This window comes from Elephantulus edwardii, unplaced genomic scaffold (assembly GCF_000299155.1).
Source record: "Elephantulus edwardii isolate Elephantulus edwardi_28Jun2011 unplaced genomic scaffold, EleEdw1.0 scaffold00338, whole genome shotgun sequence".
Classification (NCBI taxonomy): Eukaryota; Metazoa; Chordata; class Mammalia; order Macroscelidea; family Macroscelididae; genus Elephantulus; species Elephantulus edwardii.
Window position 1 is genome coordinate 479,863 of NW_006400088.1, and position 20,331 is coordinate 500,193.

Below are 20,331 nucleotides of genomic sequence, written 5' to 3' on the forward strand. Positions count from 1 at the left end.
CAGAGCGGAGTTTAGGGCTGTTGTACATAGGGTCGCTATGAGTCGCAAGCGACTCAATGGCACATAACAACAACAACAACAATTCTCACTCATAGAGTTCACTTGGATCCACAGGAGTGGAAGTGGGAGGAATACAACAGTGGAGAAACAGGCTGAGCTTTGACTTGTTCCTTCAGTACTCCCCACCTACCATGCATCGAGGTCTGGATGGGAAAGGAAGGTTTGTTGTTGGCTTGAGGAGCAGGGATTCATGAGAACTCCTGGTTAGCTGACTTGACTTTCCCCATATGGGGTTTGACTTTGCCCCATGTCGGGGATAGGGCTGAGTGAGCAGACCAATAGGTCTGGAACACAGGGAGAATTGTGAGCTTCTGAGATTACAATTGATGTTTGTTTGAACATAATCGAGGATGGCTGAAGATGAATTGAACAGAACCCAACCAGATGAAGAAAAGATGGCCCATGCTGTGAGCTGAGCTATATTGCTACACCCTGATGACTTACTCTGGATTGGACTTACTTTGTAGGTGCAGATGCCCAAAGTTTCCAAATTGAACAGAGGATTCTTCAGCAAAAGGGACATGTTTGCTCTCTCAGAGTACTTGTTTAATAGGGATGAACAAATCACAAATTGGTTATCTAAGAAGAGGATGTAATGAATGAGGCATGAAGTAGCTGGCTAACATGCTTTTACAAAAGCAGTTATTAAAAAGATGATAGTGAGATTAAAAAACACCCTATGTAAGTGAATGAAATAGAATGTATATTAAAGACTGTATAAAACAATGTACATCCATGAAACACAATGTATATGAATAATAAGAATACTTAAAGTTTTAGAACAAAAAAATAGGAAGTAATCAGAGCTACTGGAATTCGATTATCCACTAAGGAGAAGACAGGACCTTATTTCTCTATTGCTTGCAGTGAAGCAGCAGAATGAACTTTCATCTGAATGGGTAGGACATAGGTAGGCCCCAGACATGTCATTTCCCCTAGTAGTTAGGAGACCAATGCCTTCTTGAACTTGGTAAGAATACACCCTTTAGTTCAAGAAAACAATTGTTATTTTGGTACTGAGGAGGTCAGCTCATGTGCAAAGGCTGGGGACTTGTGCATGTCTATTCCCAAGAGTGAAGAGCCTCCTTATGCAAAAATCACACAGATTGGCATAATCAGGAAACAAGTGCCTTTTGTAGTCAGCCCCCAACATGAGGTCCCTTGGGGACACTCCCAGATGCTGGTTGATTCCTTTGGCAGGGGAAGAAAAGCCTTATCACACTCACCAAAAGTAGTGGGCTCATAAGTCCCTAGCCTGCAGTCTTGCCTTACAACTGACTAGCCTAGGGACCTTAAGTTTCCTTAGGACTACAGATGAAAAGAAAATTTAAAGGTACAGTAGCACAGGGATTCATAAAGTGAAAGCCAGACTCCAAACAACTGAGAGCCCCTGAGTCAAAGAAAGTCAAGGAAACAAAAATTCAGGGCAGTGTCTCAAAGACCAACTCTGCCAAAAGGCAACAAGAAGGAGCAAATTTTAATAATGCCATCTGTGAGCTGGCTCCAGCATCATCCTTATAGCAGAGCCCACTTAAATTCTGGGATAGAGTGCCCACACATTCTATTAATAAAAAGTTAAGTGCATTATACTGACAAGCATTAGTCTACAAATGCTACCAGTCATCGCCTCTAAATAAAAGTGCTGCATAGACAACAAATAGTTAATTACCTGGACACCTCTGAATCTGCCAAGTTATTGTTGATTTCCTTCAAGTTGAGTATGAGTCATAATGACCCTACAAACCAAAGGCCTGAAGCCCCTCTACAACTATTGACATATATCAAAGTTCATACAGTTTCTGGAGACATGTTGTTTAGGAAGTGGATGCCACTCCTGATGCCAAAAGAAAGGAGGTTAAAAAAATGTACAACAAACATTTCACATGAGTGTGTGGGGAGTGTTAGTCATAGGGCTGCACAATTCGATGGGGTGGTGGTGAAGGAAATGGGAAGGATCTTGTGTGGGAAAACAATATATATATGAACTTTGTAAATAAATCAGTATTAAAAAAAGATAATTTATATGTCACCACAATGTCCCAGTAGCAGTAAATAGATTCAAACTCCACAAAAAAAAAAAAACACCTCCAAATAAGTCATTCCCCTTAAGAGGAGATGAGAATACAAAGAAAGACATAAGGACTGATGGAATACTCCAGGGGAAATTCAAATCAATGATGTTTGAAGAATTACAAAGAAATGAAAGAACTCATTGAAGCCAGAAGCTAAGATATAGAAGTAACAATAATAACAACAGTAATACACCCAAACAAAAAACAATAACAAGAAAATAAGCCTAAAAACAATGTAGGACAAACTAGTAACAACCAATGGATGTTAGAAATCATAGGGGAAAAAAATGAAATCCAGAATAATAAGATCAACATTACAGAAGTTATCATAATATGGGAGGGACAAAAGAACGGAATTGAAGAAATAGACCAACGGATCAGTGAAACATAAAACTTGATACTAATTTGGTAGAGGAAAAGGAGAAACAAGAAGAAAGGAAAATGGAGAAAGTATGAGAGTTATGTGGGGCCTGATGCTGATGCATGGCCCAACGTTGATGGTGCACTAGGCAGGAACAGTCTAACCAGGTGAAGACCAGACTAGTCTGCATGGCCATGTTGTCCTGTGCCAGGAGCACCAGTATCACAAGTACTTGCCCTTGAAGTCAGCTGTCTACATCACTTAGAGATCTTGGCATTTCTTAAGTGCAAAGGGAAGAGGTGTGTTGAACCATGGTTTCAGGAGGACAACAGTCACTCTGCTTCAGGCCGTTGGTTTTGCAGGCCTCAGGCCAAGAAGGGAACACCACTAACCAGGTCTTTCACAAAACATTGCCATACCCTAGGACATTATATAATTACAAAAGTCTAACTTCTACTAGGGAAAGACTCATACAATGTCAAGAAAGCAGCAGTCTGCCTCAATTACCATAAAAAAAACCAAAATAATCCTATCCTAAAACATCAGACCCAATGAATACCCCAGATTGAGAGAATCAGAAGAAATATGCTGATATGGAGTTATTTGAACAGCTAAAGAAGAAAGTGCAAATGATGAAAGAAACAATGGAAGTCATTAAGAGAGCAAATACCACAGACAGAGTGTACCAGAAGAACTTTATTGACGAGGACAATTTGAACAACTATGGAAGAAAATGCAAACAGTGGAAAAAAGAACTGAAAGTATAGATAAAGAGGTACAAGAACTTAAAAAAAATCATCACAAGACAGGGTACAGCCAACACATTATTGGAAATAACAGAAAAGCATGAAAATGCACTCCAGAATACAGAGACCAAAATGGCGAAAGGGTCACACCCTGGACAAAAATGTAGAACAGAAGAGATGAAACAGAAAGTCATTGAGCTGAAAGAGAAGAATCTCACTCGAAACTTACTAGAAGAAAAATCAGAATTAAAGAAAGAAATAGATAGTACCACAATAGTAGTATGAGACATTAACACACTGTCAGCAAGAGGTCAACTCAAAAGAAACTTATCAAAGATGCAATAGATCTAAATTATACAATCAGTCAACCTGACCTTGTGGATGTTTTGCACATTAAACTAAGGTACTGCAACCAACCAAAACTCAATTCACTTTCTTGTCAAGTATACGTAATATATTCTCCAGAAGTGATCATATATTAGGACACAAAGCAAGCCTCAACAAATTTTAAAAAAATAAAAACAAAACATTGAAATAATATGAAATATCTTCTCAGAACACAGTGCCATAAAATAAGAAATTAACCACAGGAAGATAAAACTACAAAACCACCCATGTGCCTATATGGAAGCTAAAAAACTCACTGTTAGAACATGATTGGCTTATAAAAGAAATAAAGAATGGAAAAAGAAATCCTTGAAACAAATGAAAATGAAAATACAGCATACCAAAACCTCTGGAATGCAGGTAAAGCTGTCTTTCAAGGGACAGTTCATAAGAGTAGACACACACACACACAAAAGGAAGAAAGAAGAAAAATCAATGATCTAATTCAATACCTTCATCTAATCCAACAGCTTCTAGAAGAAAGGAAATTATAGCGACAAGAGTTGAAATCAGTGATATAGAGAACAGGAAAACAATTTAAACTATCAATAAGACCAGGAGCTAGTTTTTCAAAAAGCTCAATAAAACTGACAAACCACTGGCAAACTTAATAAAAGAGAGAAGAAAAAAAAGGCACAGAAAACTCCATTAAGAAATTATAGAGGTGACATCACAACAGAATCAGATGAAATGAAACTGATAATATCAGAATAATATGAAAAGCTATATTCTGATAAATTCAAAAACTAGAAGAAATGGACAACTTCCGTAATACTCATGCCTTACCCAGACCGACAAGGACAGATGTAGAAAACTTGAACAGACCATTCACAAAAGAAAAAATTGAACAGGTCATAAAAAGACTTCTCTGTAAGAAAAGTCCTGGACCACATGGCTTCACAGATGAATTCTATCAAACATTCAGAGAGGATCTATTTTCAATTCTACACAAAGTATTAAAAAAATACAAAACTAGAAAAAAGAAACACTCCAAGAGTCATTTTATGAAGGAAGTATAACCCTAATATCAAAACCAGGCAAATATATTACCAAAAAAAACCCACAGGCTAATTTCTCTCATGAATAAAGATGCAAAAAGCCTTAACAAAATCCTAGCCAAAAGAATCCAAAGCATATTAAAAAAATAATTCATCATGACCAAGTGGGATTCATAACAGGTATGCAAGGTTGGTTCAACATAAGAAAAACAATCAATGTAATTCACCATATTAACAAACCAAAGAACAAGATCTAGCAATTGATGAAGAAAAGGCATTTGACAAAATCCAACACCCCTTCCTGACAAAGACACTCAGCAAAATTGGAATAGAAGGGAATTTCCTCAACATAATAAAAAATATATGTGCAAACCTAAGAGCCAATAGCATTCTCAGTGTAGGAAGACTAAAAGCATTTTCCTTGTAAGCAGGGAGCAGACAAGGATTCCCATGGTCACCACTTTTATACAATATTTTACTGGAAGTGCTTGCTAGGGCAGTAGGACAAGAGAAGGAAATAAAAGGCATCCAGATCAGCAAAGAGATGATTAAACTGTGGCTGAATGCCAGAGACATGTTAGTGTATACAGAAAATCCAAGAACTCAACAAAAAAGATTGATAGAGCTAATAGATCAATTTAGTAGAGTCGTAGGATATAATTTCAATATATAAGAGTCCGTGGGATTCCTCTATAGTAATTAAGAAAACACAGATAAGGAAACTAAGAAAGCGATATAATTTACAATAGTCAACCACAAATTGAGATGTTGTTGTTGTTGTTGTTATGTGCCGTCGAGTCGCCTGCGACTCATAGCGACACTATGTAGAATAGCCCTAAACTCCGCTCTGTCCTGTGCCAATCGCACTGTCTCTGACACTCCCATCCCAATTATCCCAGTCACTGAATCAACCCACCTCATAGAGGGCCTTCCTCTCCTGCGCTGTCCCTCCACCCTCCCAAGCATGATGTCCATCTCCAAGGACCGGTCTCTCCTCACAACATGTCCAAAGTATGTTAGACAGAGCCTCAGAATCCTTGCCTCCAAGGAGCCACCTGGTTTAACCCTTTTCAGTACAAATCTGTTTGTTTTCCTAGCAGTCCATGGTATTCTCAATACTCTTCTCCAGCACCACAGCTCAAAGGCATCAATTCTCCTTCTATCCTCCTTGATCATTGTCCACCTCTCTGATGCATAACAGGTGATTGCGAAGACCATGGCCTGTATCAGACGCACCTTAGTCTCCAAAGAGATACCATTGCTCTTAAGCACTTTGGAGAGGTCCCTAACAGCAGACTTTCCTATGGCAATGTGCCTTTTAATTTCCTGGCTGCTGATGCCAAGACTGTTGACTATGGAGCCAAGCAAACTAAAGCTGTGTACAATCTCAATCTCTTCACCATCCATCCTGATGCTGCCAATTGGTCCAGTTCTGAGAATCTTTGTCTCCTTGACATTGAGCCTCAATCCATATTGTAGGCTGCAGTCCTTGACACTCTGCACCAGGCGCTTCAGGTCCTCCTCAGTTTCAGCAAGCAGGGTTGTGTCATCCACATAACGCAGATTGTTGATAAATCGTCCACCAATCTTGACCCCACATTTCTCCTCATAGATACTTAGGAATAAACCTATCTAGAGACACAAAAGACCTTTGCAAAGCAAACTACAGAACATTTCTATGAGACAAAAGATAAGCCCTAAAAAATGGGGAAAAAAAAAATTTCTGTTCATGCATAGGGAGACTCAATATAGTAGAAATGATGATTTTATCAAAACATGTTTAACACAATCCCAATACAGGTAACAAATTCATTTTTCAAAGAGGTAGAAAAGGAAATTGAGAAGTTTACTTGGAGAGGAAAGAGACCCTGAATAAGCAAAGAACCTCTGAAAAACAAGAATGAAGTGATAGGCATAGCATTCATTCCCTGATCTCAAAGCTACTACTCAGCTGTAATAACCAAAACAGCATGGTCCAGGTACAAGAACAGTCACATATACCTATGGAATAGAATCAAGAAACAAAAAATTAATCCATCTATCTATGGTCACATTTGATATTTGAGAATGAAACAAAACTCATCAGAGAAATGATGACCTCTTCAACAAATATTGCTGGCAAAACTTGACGACTACCTGCAGAAATCTGAAGCTGGATGCACAGCTCTCACCATATACCCCTTGGTTTGGGGCGAGCTGTCACAGCCCTCTGCCCGGGGTGGGCTGTCTACGGCCCTCGGCTCGGGGTGGGCCGTCACGGCCCTCTGCCCAGGGTGGGCTGTCTTCAGTTCTTGGCTTGGGGCGAGCCGTCATGGCCCTCAGGGTGAGCTCCTCAGTCCCCAGATTGTGCCATCTGTCCCCTGGGTAGGAAAAATAATGCCTAGGGTATCCAGAGAATTTTACCTAGGCCACCCTCTCTTTCTGCCACAGTCTCCTCCAGTAAACCTGAAAGCAACACCCTCAAAGCCCTTCTATTTGTAACTCACAAGTTTGTTCTCTCTAGGTTTGCTCCCTTTCCTACAGGTAACCTTACCACTGAGTTTTACTTCAGACCTGACCCCGAGCCCAGTGCCAGTGACAAAAAGGAAATACAACTGCCAGCTAAAGAAGCAAAGGAGGATGGAGCCTCTGGGTTCAACCAACCATCCCCATTGGACCCATGTGGTAAAACACTTTGCAGTACAGAGGGGAGCAAATGACAGGAAAATATCTTTTAACAGAACAAGAAGGCAAGCAGCCTTAACCCAAGATCACCAGTAACGTGATAAAGTGTCCTCCCTTTCCCACTTCAAATTAACGCCGCTGTTCAGCATGAAGAAGCCGAGAGTCGGTATCCAGTTCCCAAATCAATAAGACAGTTGGTTTAATTACCATTGGAAAATGCTTGTCATTTTCCTGTAGCATCTGGTCCCCACTGGATCCTTTTCATTTCCTTCACCTGCTCCCCCCACCAACCAATTTCTGCAGCTCTGCAACTGCATCCCTACCCATCCTCACCCTTCTGCCCCCAACCCTCACCTCCTTGTACCCCAAATATGTTTTTTCCCCATAAAAATAAACCACAAATCAACAAGCACAAAATAAAATAAAATAAAGGTGGATCAGAGACATAGGGGTAAAGCCCCAAACCATAAAGATCATGAAAGACAATATAGGATCACGCATTGAAGGCCTACCTCATGGAATAAAAAGGCTGACAGTGTTCATAATCACTGGCAATAAGAGAGATGCAAATTAAAATCACAATGAAATACCATCTCACCCCAGTGGGAGTGGCACAATTTAATGGGACAGAAGTAATAAATGTTTGAGAGGATATGAAGGGACAGGAATTCCTATACACTGTTGATGGAATTGTGAAATGATACAACCATTCTGAAAGATAGTTTTCCATTTACTCAAAAAGTTAAACATAGATATTCCATATGATTCAGCTACTTTACTGCTTGGAATATACCCCAAGAAAATTAGAACTGAGACACAAACAGAGATTTGTCCACCAAAGTTCATAGTTGTGTTATTCACCATCACGAGAACATAGAAATAGCAGAAATGTCCAACCATGATTGAATGGATTGAAAAATTGTGATATATTCACACAATGGAATACTACACAGCATGCAGGAGCAATGATTTTGAAAACTACTACATAACTTGGGAAGGACTGGAAAGCATTATGCAAATGAACTAATTCAATCCCTTAAGGACAAGTACTGTATTGTAGAAATAGAAAGATAACTAGTAAAACATGTATGGGGATCCAAACAGGGTAGGGTAGGAGCAGAGGGGAGAGGATAAGCAGGGGTCTAATCACTGGGTCATACAATTTGATGGGTAGAGGGAAGGATAGGTAAAGGAAATGGGAAAGATATAGTGTGAAAAACAATGAATACAAACTTTGTAAACAAACCAGATAAAATAACAATAATAAAAACAATTAAAAAATACAGTTACATGTGATGCCATCAAGTGAAATAACATACATGAGACTGGAATTCAGAACAAGAAGAGGCTGAATAAAAAGTACCTAGAAAATTGTGGAAGAAGTACTAGAAGAAAAATTTCCAGGTATCATGAAAGATGAGAAAATATACATTCAAGAAGCTGAGTGAATCCCAAATAAGATAGATTCCCCCCAAAAACAGCAAGGCATACCATAATAAAATGTTCAATACTCAAAGACCAAGGTAAAATACTAAAAGGAACTCAAGAAAGATAAGAGTTACTTACAATGAAGAGTTAATAAGATTAAACTTTGATATCTAAGAAGAAAACAAGCAAGCTAAATGACAATGTCTTGGCATATACTGAATTCTTTCTTTTTTTTACCAAACTATATTTACTGTTTACAGTAGTAAAGGACAAAAATAATGTACAAAAGTTGAATAAACAACAGAGCCAACAAACATCCAATCCTTGCCCACTCAGCAAACTACAAAGGCAGCAAACATTTTTAGCAAGATTTCAAACAAGTAGGAATAATGGATCATGTGACACTGCCAGATGCCTACAAAAAGCAGAGAATGGCCATCAAAAAGAAACAAGCCCTTACTGAAGAACAACAGGCAGACGATGAGACTTTTTAATTTATATAGAGCCCAAAATAGTTCACAGAACTGAAATCACCATACTAATGCATAAATTCAGTACATATTTGGAAAGCAGCAGAGCAAAAGTCTGTGAGAATAATGAAGTGATCTTTTCATGGGTTTAATTTGTTAACATACTTCAGAGCTCTTGTACAAAACAACATAACTGCAAATTCGGCAATAATCTTAATTTTTATATATAAATTGTAATTACTCCTAAGAAGCAAACACTAAAAGAAATCAGAGGCCACAATACTAGTATCAAATGGAAATTGTGGCATTATTTTCTCTTATGAAAATAGTGGGGAAAGCCAATTGTGTTAATGTAGTTGTCACCTTCTACACTGATCAATAGGTACTGAGCAGTGGTGGTAGGGACCCTGGGCCGGAGGCCTGTGGGAATACACTCAAGGACAAGGATCATGAGGCCACACTAGTGAAAGACTGCTATTTCCCTTGTTTGCCTTTTATGCAGCAACCTAACAGATTCCATTTGATTTTACCATTTTTTTTCAAAGCTTAAATTTGCAATATTAAATAAAATTTCAAAAACTGTACCTTCAACAAATAGCAAGTGAAATTTTGTCTTTCATCCCCATCAGGCCCCCCAAAACATATGTCCAGAAGAAGCACCCACTGCAGTATACAAGAGCTACCTACATGATTAGATGAAGCAGTGGGGAGGAGATCACAACATCTGGGGGGGCAAGATCTCCAAAATTAAAACTGAAAATGGACAGCCCACAAGTTGGAGGAAAGTGTTCTAGGAGGGAGAAAAATAAAAACATAATACGCCCTCAAAACCTTGCAGTTCATTTACTCTAAACAAAGATAGCAACTTGTATTGGCCCAATTTCAGCTGTAGATTAATCCCTGCATAAATAGTGTTGCGTTACCCTTGAAGTACATCAAGGAGAGAGGAATGTGATTTGGTGATCGTCCTTGGGTTTCCTAAGACACTTGTGGTGGCGTGTTCACGTGTTTACTACTGGATCACAAATGCAAGGACAGGTGACACAGACGTGAGATGGTCCTCCTTGATGCGACATCCCAACAGGTTTCCAGTTGCCCACCTGCCACCCGTCTGAAGGTGGAACACATCGATTGTGTCTTCATCCTTCATCTCTAATTGTGCTGGAGTGTCTGCTTCATTAATTGGCTGCCCAGCAAACCTGAATCTAATCTGGGTCATTGGCAAGCCCTGTCGCTCACAGTAGGCCTTCACCAGCTTGCTCAGAGGCGTGTGCCTCTTGATTTTGAACTGGATGACAGAGCCATCTTGCCCAGCCATCTTTAGGTTGATATGTTCATTCTCTGTCTTCACTCCCTCCTTGGGCCTCTCCTCAGACATGGCTGCTCGGACCGCGGCAGCAAAAGCTGGGGAAGCGCCAGAGCAGCAGAGTCGCGCTCTCAGCCTTGCCACTCTCCAGCGCAACTGACATATACATAACTCTTAAAGAAAACAACTGCCAACTGAGAATTCTGTTTATAGCAAAATTATTCCTCAAATATGGAGAAATTGGAATATTCTCAGGAAAGCAAAAACCAAGGGGATTAGTGAAAACAAGACCAACTTTTTAAAAAAACAATTTTAATGAACATTTACAGAGATTTTGGATTTCCTACCATTCATTGTTGTACTTTTCTACCCCCCACCCACCCGAGTTCCCTCTTCTCTTTAAAAAAGAAAAGAAAAATTCCTTCATTGGTATACAATCCCCCATCACCTCCCCACCTCCACCCTAAGTACACTACACTCTGCAACCTTCATTCCGAACTCTTATGATAATCATAATACCCTATAATATATTGCTTTTAAATTGTTCTCTCCCTCATCTGTTTCAATGCAGTATACATAATTTCTCCAGTTTTTTTCATTCTTACCCTGACCCTGATGTCAGTCTGATTCTACCGCAGTGGCACTATGCAGTGTTTGTCCTTTTGTGACTGAGATATTTCACTCAGCATAATGTCCTCCAGGGTCACCCATTTTGAATAATATTGCATGAGTTCCTTGTTTTTCAATGCAGCATAGTATTCCATTGTGTGAATATACCACAGCTTCTCTATCCATTCATTTGTTGATGGGCACTTAGGTTGCTTCCAACTCCTTGCAATTGTGAACAAAGCTGCAATAAACATGGGTGTGCATATATCTGCTTGGATGGCGGTTATGGTCTCTATAGGGTATATTCCCAGTAGTGGAATTGCTGGGTCAAATGGTATCTCTATTTGTAACTTTCTGAGAAAGTGCCATACCATCTTCCACAGTGGTTGCACCATTTCACACTCCCACCAACAGTGAATAAGGGTTCCAGTCTCTCCGCAACCTCGCCAGCATTTGTTGCTTGCTGTTCTGTTAAATTTTGTTATTCTTACTGGGATGAGATGATATAGTTGTCTTAATTTGCATCTCTCTTAGAGCTAGAGATTTTGAACATTTCTTCATATGCTTGTTGGCCATCTGAATGTCTTCTTTGGTGAAGTGTCTGTTCTCCTGTGCCCATTTTTCAACTGAATTATTTACCTTTATCTTGTTGTGGTGCTCAAGTATTTTATAAATTCTAGCTATAAGTCCCTTATATGACATGTCATTACCAAATACTTTTTCCTAGTCTGTTGCTTCCATTTTTACCCTGTTGGAGAAGTTTTTGAACGTGCATAAGGATTTGATTCTTAGAAGGTCCTACTAATCTATTTTATCTTCTCCTGGTTGTAGATTTTTCAGGATACTTGGAAGACTGTTTATGTTGTGGATTAGGTCTGCTAGAGTTCTTCCAAGCTTTTCTTTAAGAAGTTTCTAGACCTTGGTTTTAGTCCTAGGTCCATGATCCATCTTGAGTTGGTTTTTTAAGGTGTGGATCTTTCTTGAGTCTTTTGCAGATACTTTTCCAATTTTGCCAACACCATTTGTTAAAAAAGCTTTCGTTTCCCCGCTTAACTGATTTCATCTCCTTGTCAAAAATCAGATAGATGGGCTGATTTCCGGGTTCTCAATTCTATTCCATTGGTCCATGTGTCTGTCATTGTACCAGTACCATGCTGTCTTTATCACCATGGCAGTGTAGTAGGATTTGAAATCAGGGAGTGACATGCCTCCTATCATTTTTCTATTTTTAAGGAGTGCTTTGCTTATTCAGGGCTTCTTTCCATTCCAAACAAAACTGGAGATTACTTTTCCATCTTCTTGAAGAATGATATTGATATTTGTATTGGGATTGCATTGAACGTGTAAATTGCCTTTGGCAGTATTGCCATTTTCACAATATTGAATCTTCCTATCCATGAGTAAGGGATATTCTTCCACTTCTCAAGGTCTCCTTTTGTTTCTTGTAGTAATGTTTTGTAATTTTCTTTGAATACATCCTTTGTGCTTCTTTGTAGATTTACCCCTTAATATTTTATCTTGTGATTAGCTATTGTGAAGGGTATTGTTTTTCTTAGCTCCAGCTCTGTATTCTCTTTGTCACTGTAAAGAAATCCAATCGATTTTTGTATGTTGCTCTTGTATCTTGCACTTTGCTAAATTGGTACACTGTATCCAATAGTTTTCTTGCTGAGTCTTTAGGGTCTTCTAAGATTACTATCATATTATCTGCATAGAGAGATAATTTTACCACCTGTTTGCCAATTTTGATACCTCTTATGTCCTTCTCTTATTGCTATCGCTAAGACTTCCAATACAATATTGAATAATAATGGGCATCCTTGCCTATTTCCGTTCTGAAAGGGAATGCTTTTAACCTCTCTCCATTGAGAACAATGTTGGCTCTCGGGTTTTCATACTTTTTAATATATTGAAGAAATTCCCCTCTAGTCCTATTTTGTTGAGTGGTTTAATTAGGAAAAGGCGTTGGATTTTGTCAAAGGCCTTTTCTGCATCAATTGATAGGTTCATGTTCTTTGCTTTGTTAATATGATGGATTACATTAATTGCTTTTCTTATATTGAACCATCCTTGCATAACTGTTATGAATCCCATTTGATCATGGTGAATTATTTCTTTGATGTATTGTTGGATTTATTGGCCAGTATTTTATTCAGGAATTTCACATCAATGTTCATGAGATATTTGGCCTATAGTTTTCTATTTTGGTGGTGTCCTTTCCTGGCTTTGGTATCAAGGATATGTCTGCTTCATAGAATGCATCTGGGAGAATTCCATCTTCTTCTATTTTCTGAAATAGTTTATGTAGAACTGGTGACAGTTCTTTTCTGAATGTTTGATAAAATTCACTTGTAAAACCATCCAGTCCAGGGCTTTTTTTTGTTGGGAGTTGTTTTATTACTTTTTCAATTTCTTCTTTTGTAATGGATCTGTTCACGTGTTCAGTTTAGGTTTGTGTCAGTTTGGTAGGTTGTGTGTTCCTAAGTATTTGTTCATTTCCTCTAGGTTTTCATATTTTTTTAGTATAGTTTTTCATAATACTCTGTTAGCTTTTTAAATTTAGCTGGTTCTATTGTGATGTTGCCTTATTCATATCTTATTGAGATTATTTGTGTCTTCTTTTCTTTTGGGAGTTTCGCTAATGGTTTGTTTATTTTATTGAACTTTTCAAAGAACCACCTCCTAGTTTTGTTGATAGTTTTAATTGTTTCTTGGTTTTCTATTTCGTTTGTCTCTGCTCTAATTTTTATAATGTCGGTCTTTTTAGAGGGTGTCAGCTTTTCTTGCTGCTCTTTTTCAGTTTGTTGGAGATGTTGGGTTAGAGAGTCAATGATCAATTTTTTCCTTCCTTTTGATGTGTTTGCTTGCTGCTACAAATTAACCTCTAATTACTGGTTTGGCTGTTTCCCAGAGGTTTTGGTAAGTAGTGTCTTCATTTTAATTTGTTTCAATAAACTTTTTAATTTCATTTTTTATTTCTTCCTGTACCCAATCGTGTTCAAGCAAGTTGTTCAGCTTTCAAATGTATGATTTTTTTCTCCTTTATTATCTTGTTATTAATTTCTAATTTTGTGATGTTGTGGTCTGAAAAGATATTTTGTATAATTTCTATGCTTTTGAATTTGTTGATGCTTGCCTTGTGACTTATAATGTCATCTATTCTGGAGAACATTCCATGCACATTTTTTCCCATGAACAAGTGAGATCTTTATTAATTGCATGGAAAATACCAATTGTAAATCTCAAAATTTGTAAAATGGCATTTCCCTGGTTGTATTTTCTGTGGTATTATGAGTAATATTCAATGACTTATACCTTTAACAACGAAAAATTTTAGTTTGAAACAAAGAAAACAATACATTGCTTTGCAAATGCCCAGTGGGGCAATACAATGATGAAAGTGTCACCGTGGTGCAAAAATAGATACCGCTTCAACAAACACTGAAAGACTCCTATGTGCATTAAAAAATAGAAAAATCTGTGCAAGTATCTCACTTTCCAAGATGGAACCACAGTTCTCCTATAGGACGTCATCAGGAAGACTAACTGCTTCTTAGTTGCATTAATCATCTAATCTGAGTTCTCAGGTGCCCAGTGAGGGCAGAGGATGGACTGAACAGACACCTGAATTCCTTGCATACACACAGCTTGTGTGCAGAGTGAGTATAAACATGTGCAGAGAGGAGGGATAGATCAACTCCTGTGAGGTCTGTACTGTGTGAATCCATCACTATATGGCTTGATGCCATCTCTCTGGAAAGGCTACCATACATTCCTTATATTCAGATGGTCTATCCTGGGGGAACTCTACAGGCACGGTTCATGTACGAGGGCCACAAAAGGTTTCCCTCCCATCCTTTCGTGCTTAAATTCTCTGTATTGTGTGAATTTTTATGTGTACTAAAGTGTGCTAACTGTGAAGATGGTTTCCCACATTTCTGACATTCTAAAGATTTCTTTTCTCTGTCAAATCTTCTATAGTTGATGAGGAAAAATGACCATCAAATACCTTCAGCACACTCCTTTACATTCATAAAATTTCTGTCCTGTATAAATGCCTTTATGTACATTTAGGATGAAGGCAGGAAATCTAATTTCCATATTCTCGACATTCATTTCTCTCCTGCCATCTTTTCGATTTACAATTAAGCTGGAAGGCAAAAAAAAAAAAAAAAGGAGAAAAAAGTTCCCCACAAAGAATGTTTTTCCACATTCCTTAAATTCAGAAGGTTTTACTCCTCTCTGAATTCTTTTATGTGAAGTGAGCTGACAAGATTGTGAAAATTGTTTCCCACATGATGGACATTCAAATGATTTCTCTCTTATGTGAAATCTGAGTCGAGAGAGGTGAGGTGATTGGGCAAAGGTTATCCCACATTCATAACATTCATAAGTTTTCACTCCTGTGTGCATTCTTCGATGTTGGTCAAGGAAACTGATCGGGCAAAGGTTTTCCCCATGTTCATTACATTCATAAGCTTTCACTCCCGTGTGAATTCTATGTTGGGTAAGGAAACCAGATTGGACAAAAGTTTTCCCACACTGGTCACATTCATAGGGTCTCTATCATGTGAATTTTTTCTATGTTAACTCAGATGACTTGATTGCAAAAATGTTTTTCCACATTTCTGACATTGGTAAAGTCTCTTTCCTGTGTGAATTCTTCTATGTCACGTGAGCTGACTTGCTTGGGAAAATAGTTTCCCACATTCCTGACATTCCTGACGTCTCTTGTGTGAATTTTTGGGTGTTTTCTTAGTGTGCCTGGGTTTCCAAAGGTTTGCTCACATTCTTGACACTCATAAGGTCTCTCTCCTGTGTGAATTCATCTATGTATAGTGAGGTCACGTGACTGTGCAAATGCTTTCCCACATTTCTTACAATCATAAGGTCTTTCTCCTGTGTGAATTCTTTGGTGTTTTCTGCCTGTGCTAGGGTTGTGAAAGGTTTTCCCACATTCCTTACATTCAAAAGGTTTCACTCCTGCATGAATTCTTTTATGTGAGGTGAGCTGACAGAATTCTGAAAATGTTTTCCCACATTCCAGACATTGAAAAGGTCTCTCTCTGTGTGAATTCTTCTGTGTCGAGAGAGGTGACTTGAGCTGGCGAAGGTTTCCCCACATTCCTTACATTCATAAGATTTCACTTCTGTATCAATTCTTCTATGTTAGGTAAGGATACCTGATTGGGCAAATGTCTTCCCACACTGCTCACATTGGTAAGGTCTCTCTCCTGTGTGAATTACTCTATGGACCATGAGCTGACCTGGCCAGCAAAAAGATTTCCCACATTCATGACATTGGTAAGGTCTCACTCCGGTGTGAATTCTTTGGTGGGTTCTTAGTGTGGCAGGGTGCCCAAAGGTTTTCCCACAATCCGGACATTGGTAAGGTCTCTCTCCTGTGTGAATTCTTCCGTGTATAGTGAGGTCATGTGATCATCGGAATGCTTTCCCACATTCCTTGCATTCATAAAGACTCCCTCCTGTGTGAATTTTTCTGTGTGCAGTGAGGCTGCATGATCTCGTAAATGTTTTCCCACATTCCTGACATTTGTAAGGTCTCTCTCCTGTGTGAATTCTTCTGTGTCTAGTGAGCAGACCTGATTGGGAAAATGTTTTCCCACATTCCTTACATTCATAAGGCTTTTCTCCTGTGTGGACTCTTGTGTGTACAGTAAGATTAGCAAGGTTACGGAATGTCTTCTTACATTCCTTGCATTCATAACATCTCTTTCGACCTCCATGAATTCCTCCATGTCTCATGAGGTTACTGGGTTCTAAAACTGCTTTTGTACATTCCTTACGTTCATAGGGTCTCTCTCCTGTGTGAATCTGAGTATGTTTACTGAGGTTATTTGATGGAGAAAAGGTTTTCTCACCTTCCTTACATCAAAAGGCCCCTCTGTTGAGTGAATTTTGCCATGGGCAGTTAAATGACTGAGCCGATGAAAGCTTTGCCCACACTGGTTACATTCAGAAGGTTTCCCATCTGTGTGTTTTCTTGCATGTCTTCTTAGGCATGAGACAGAAAGAAAAGATTCTCCACATACCTTACATTTATAAGGCTTCTCTACACTGTACGATTGTCTCTTGATGGTGGGGTCTGATGGACTTGTAAGAGGGCCAGAAGAAGCAAAGTGTTTCCCATTTCCAGTACAATTCTAAGGCTTATTTAAATCATTTAGTGCTTCTTGAAAATCTAAAGAGGAAGGATTCCTATAGATATTACCATATTCAGTAGTTTCATGTTCATCCACTCCATGTATCCAAAATGAGGAGAAAGTACAGAAATCTTCCCCACATTTCTTACATGCAAGGCTACTTGCACCAACATCAGTCCTGAACAGGTTCACGTCTACACGGTTGCAGGAATAATTCGGAAATCTGATGCACTGTTTCCAAGGGTGATTTTCTTCAATCACTTTGCACAGTTGCTCTATTGTTACACTTCTCCAATCGGCCTCTGCAATATTATGTTGATCTTCTTTGCCACACAATTTGAACAATTTCACTAACATTGAATGCCAAGGATGGGTAGTTCTAAAGAATTCCAACTTTGGACTTTCAGGAGATAATGCTTCTCCGTCATTAACAATTTCAAGGCCATTTTCAACTCCAGCTTAAGCAGGTCAAAGGCAATGATCTTTGTTAATATGAAGAAATCACATCAGGAAAAGCATTCGAGTGGGAGAACACAGGATACTAGGGAAGTAGATGAATGATGTCTGGTCCACACTTCCTTTTACAGGGGCTCAAATCCTTCCTTGAGATTTACACAAATGCAAGCTGGAACCTCTCCTTTCGCAGCTTCCTGGACTTAACTCCACCCTTGAGATCTGTGCAGATGGCAAAGCACAATGTGCACCTCTTGTGCAAGTCTGCAGGGCCAGGACACTACGGGGAGCGCCGGTCTCGGAAGCCAGGGGGTGGGAAGTTTGGAATCGGGAGCGTGTGGGAGAGAAGGAACAGCACACGGGGGGTCAGGACATGGGCCTGAGGGTCAAGGAGTGACCAGAGCAGAGGAGAGGGTCAAACAACATCTTCATACAGAAAAGGAACCCGCAACCACCTGCAGCATAAATGCCTCTCCATGCACATTTTTAAAGAAGGTATCTTGTGCTTCTTTTGGATGCATTAGCCTATAAATATCTATAAGATCGAGTTGGTTAATTGTGTGGTTTAATTCTTGAATATCTTAGTTGAGATTGTTTTTGGTAGTTCTTTATTTTCTTTAAAGGAGTGTATTGAAGTCTCCCAGTACTATAGTAGTGTTGTCTATTTCCTTTTTCAGTTTTGTTAGTGTGTGTTTTATATATTTTGCAGGTCTTTCATTTGGTGCATAGATATTCAATACTGTTATATCCTCTTGTTCTATTGACCCTTTGAGCATTATGTAGTGACCTTCTTTGTCTTTGTGATGGTTTTTCATTGAAATTTATTTTATCAGTAATTAGTATCACTACTCCTGCGTTTTTTTTTATTTTTTTTTTGGTTGCCATTTGTTTGGTATATTTTTCCCCATCTTTTTATTTTTAGTCTTTCTTTATCTTCATTTTTCAGATGTGTCTCTTGTAGACAACATATTGATAGATTTTGGTTTTATATCCAATCTGCTACTCTTTTCCTCTTCAGTGGTACATTTAAACCATTCACGTTCAGTGTAATTATTGAGAGGTAAGGTTTTATTGCTATCATTTTGTTAAGTTCTTTTTGGCATTATTGCTAGTTAGTTTGGTCCATCCTGTTTTTCTGTGGCATCTCTGTATGAAGGACATCTCTCAATTTTTCCTGTAAGGCTGGTCTTGTTTTTACAAACTCCCTTAGGTTTTGGATTTCTGGGAATATTTTGATCTCTCCTTCGTATTTGACGGACAGTTTTGCTGGGTAGAATATTCTTGGTTGACAGTTGTGTTCTTTGAGTATTGAATATATGCCATTCCATTGTCTTCTTGCTCTCATGGGTTCTGCTGAGAAATAAGCACTTAATCTTATCTGTTCTCCCTTATAGGTTACTCTTTGCTTCTCTCTCATTGCTTTTAGTATTCTCTCCTTATCTTTGGTTCTAGCAAATTTGACAATGTTATGCCTTGGTGTTTTTCTTTCCGGGTCTATTCTATGTGGTGTTTACTCAGCTTTTTTGAATATATATTCTGTCATTCTGCATTATGCCTCGAAAGTTTTCCTCTAGTAATTCTTCCACAACTTTTTCAGTGCCTTTATTTGCTTCTTCCATTCCTGGGATTCCAATGATGTCAATGTTATTTCTTTTAAAGGTATCCCACATTATTCTTAAGTTTTCTTCTGTTTCCTTCTTTTTTGATTCTACTTTTTTCTCAGTCATATCTGTGGTGACAAGTCTATCTTTTATTTCACTGATTCTGTTTTCCATCTCTTCATATGTCCCTCCATCATGTTGACAGCATCAGAAACCTTAGGTTTCATATTTTGGATCATGGTTTCTTGTTTTTACAGTGCCTCTAATGCCTTGTTTGTTTTCTCTGTGTTGTTTTTGATTGTTTTTTTAAAGTTCCTCCTGATTTTTTACTGTAGTGTCCTGTAATTCTTCAAGTTTGTTTTTCATCCATTGAAAATATTCAATCTTTTCTTTTAATAAATTCTGTGTCAGGAAGTTCCACCAGACTTTCTGGCTTCAGGAAATCCATTGCTACGGATTCATTTTTGGGGGGAGATATCTTGTTTTAGGCTTGTATGGTGAGTGAGGTACCCTGCTTCTTTAGAGACATTGATGTGGCAGAGTTTTTTGAAAACTGAGGTAATAGCTGGTTCTTGATTTGACATCACTGCTCCTCTGTTGAGATGCCCAGGACCTCTCTGTTGCTTGAGTTAGGGGGACAAACATGATCAGGCCAGACAGCAGTTTGTAGTCCAAAGAAACTTAATCTTCAATGTTAGACAACTTTTCAAGGGAAGGTTGATAAATCCTATAATTTGGTCTATTTTTTTTTAATTCCTGGCCTGACAGCCAAAGGCCCGAGGGCCCCAAAATTCAAAGCTGGTAGGGGTCCCACAAACTTCCGGTGGGGGGCAAAGATTCGGTACCTGCCGGGGGTGGGTCAGAGGGGCAGAGGTGTGTTCTGCGTCCAAAAGACCAACTTTATAAGAAGTACTAAAGGAAATCATTCACGTAAAAATAACAGAGAATAACTGATGGATTAGAATAAGAGAGACACAAAATAGAACCCAACAAAATGGCACCAATACAATTT

General features: G+C 38.7%; 2 pseudogenes; both read right to left on the minus strand.

Annotated features, from left to right (window-relative positions):
• Positions 1 to 10,198: 10,198 nt before the first annotated feature.
• On the minus strand, positions 10,199 to 10,564 carry LOC102843792 (annotated as a pseudogene).
• Positions 10,565 to 15,692: 5,128 nt separating this feature from the next.
• Positions 15,693 to 20,331, minus strand: part of LOC102844194 — a 16,399-nt pseudogene continuing 11,760 nt past the window's right edge.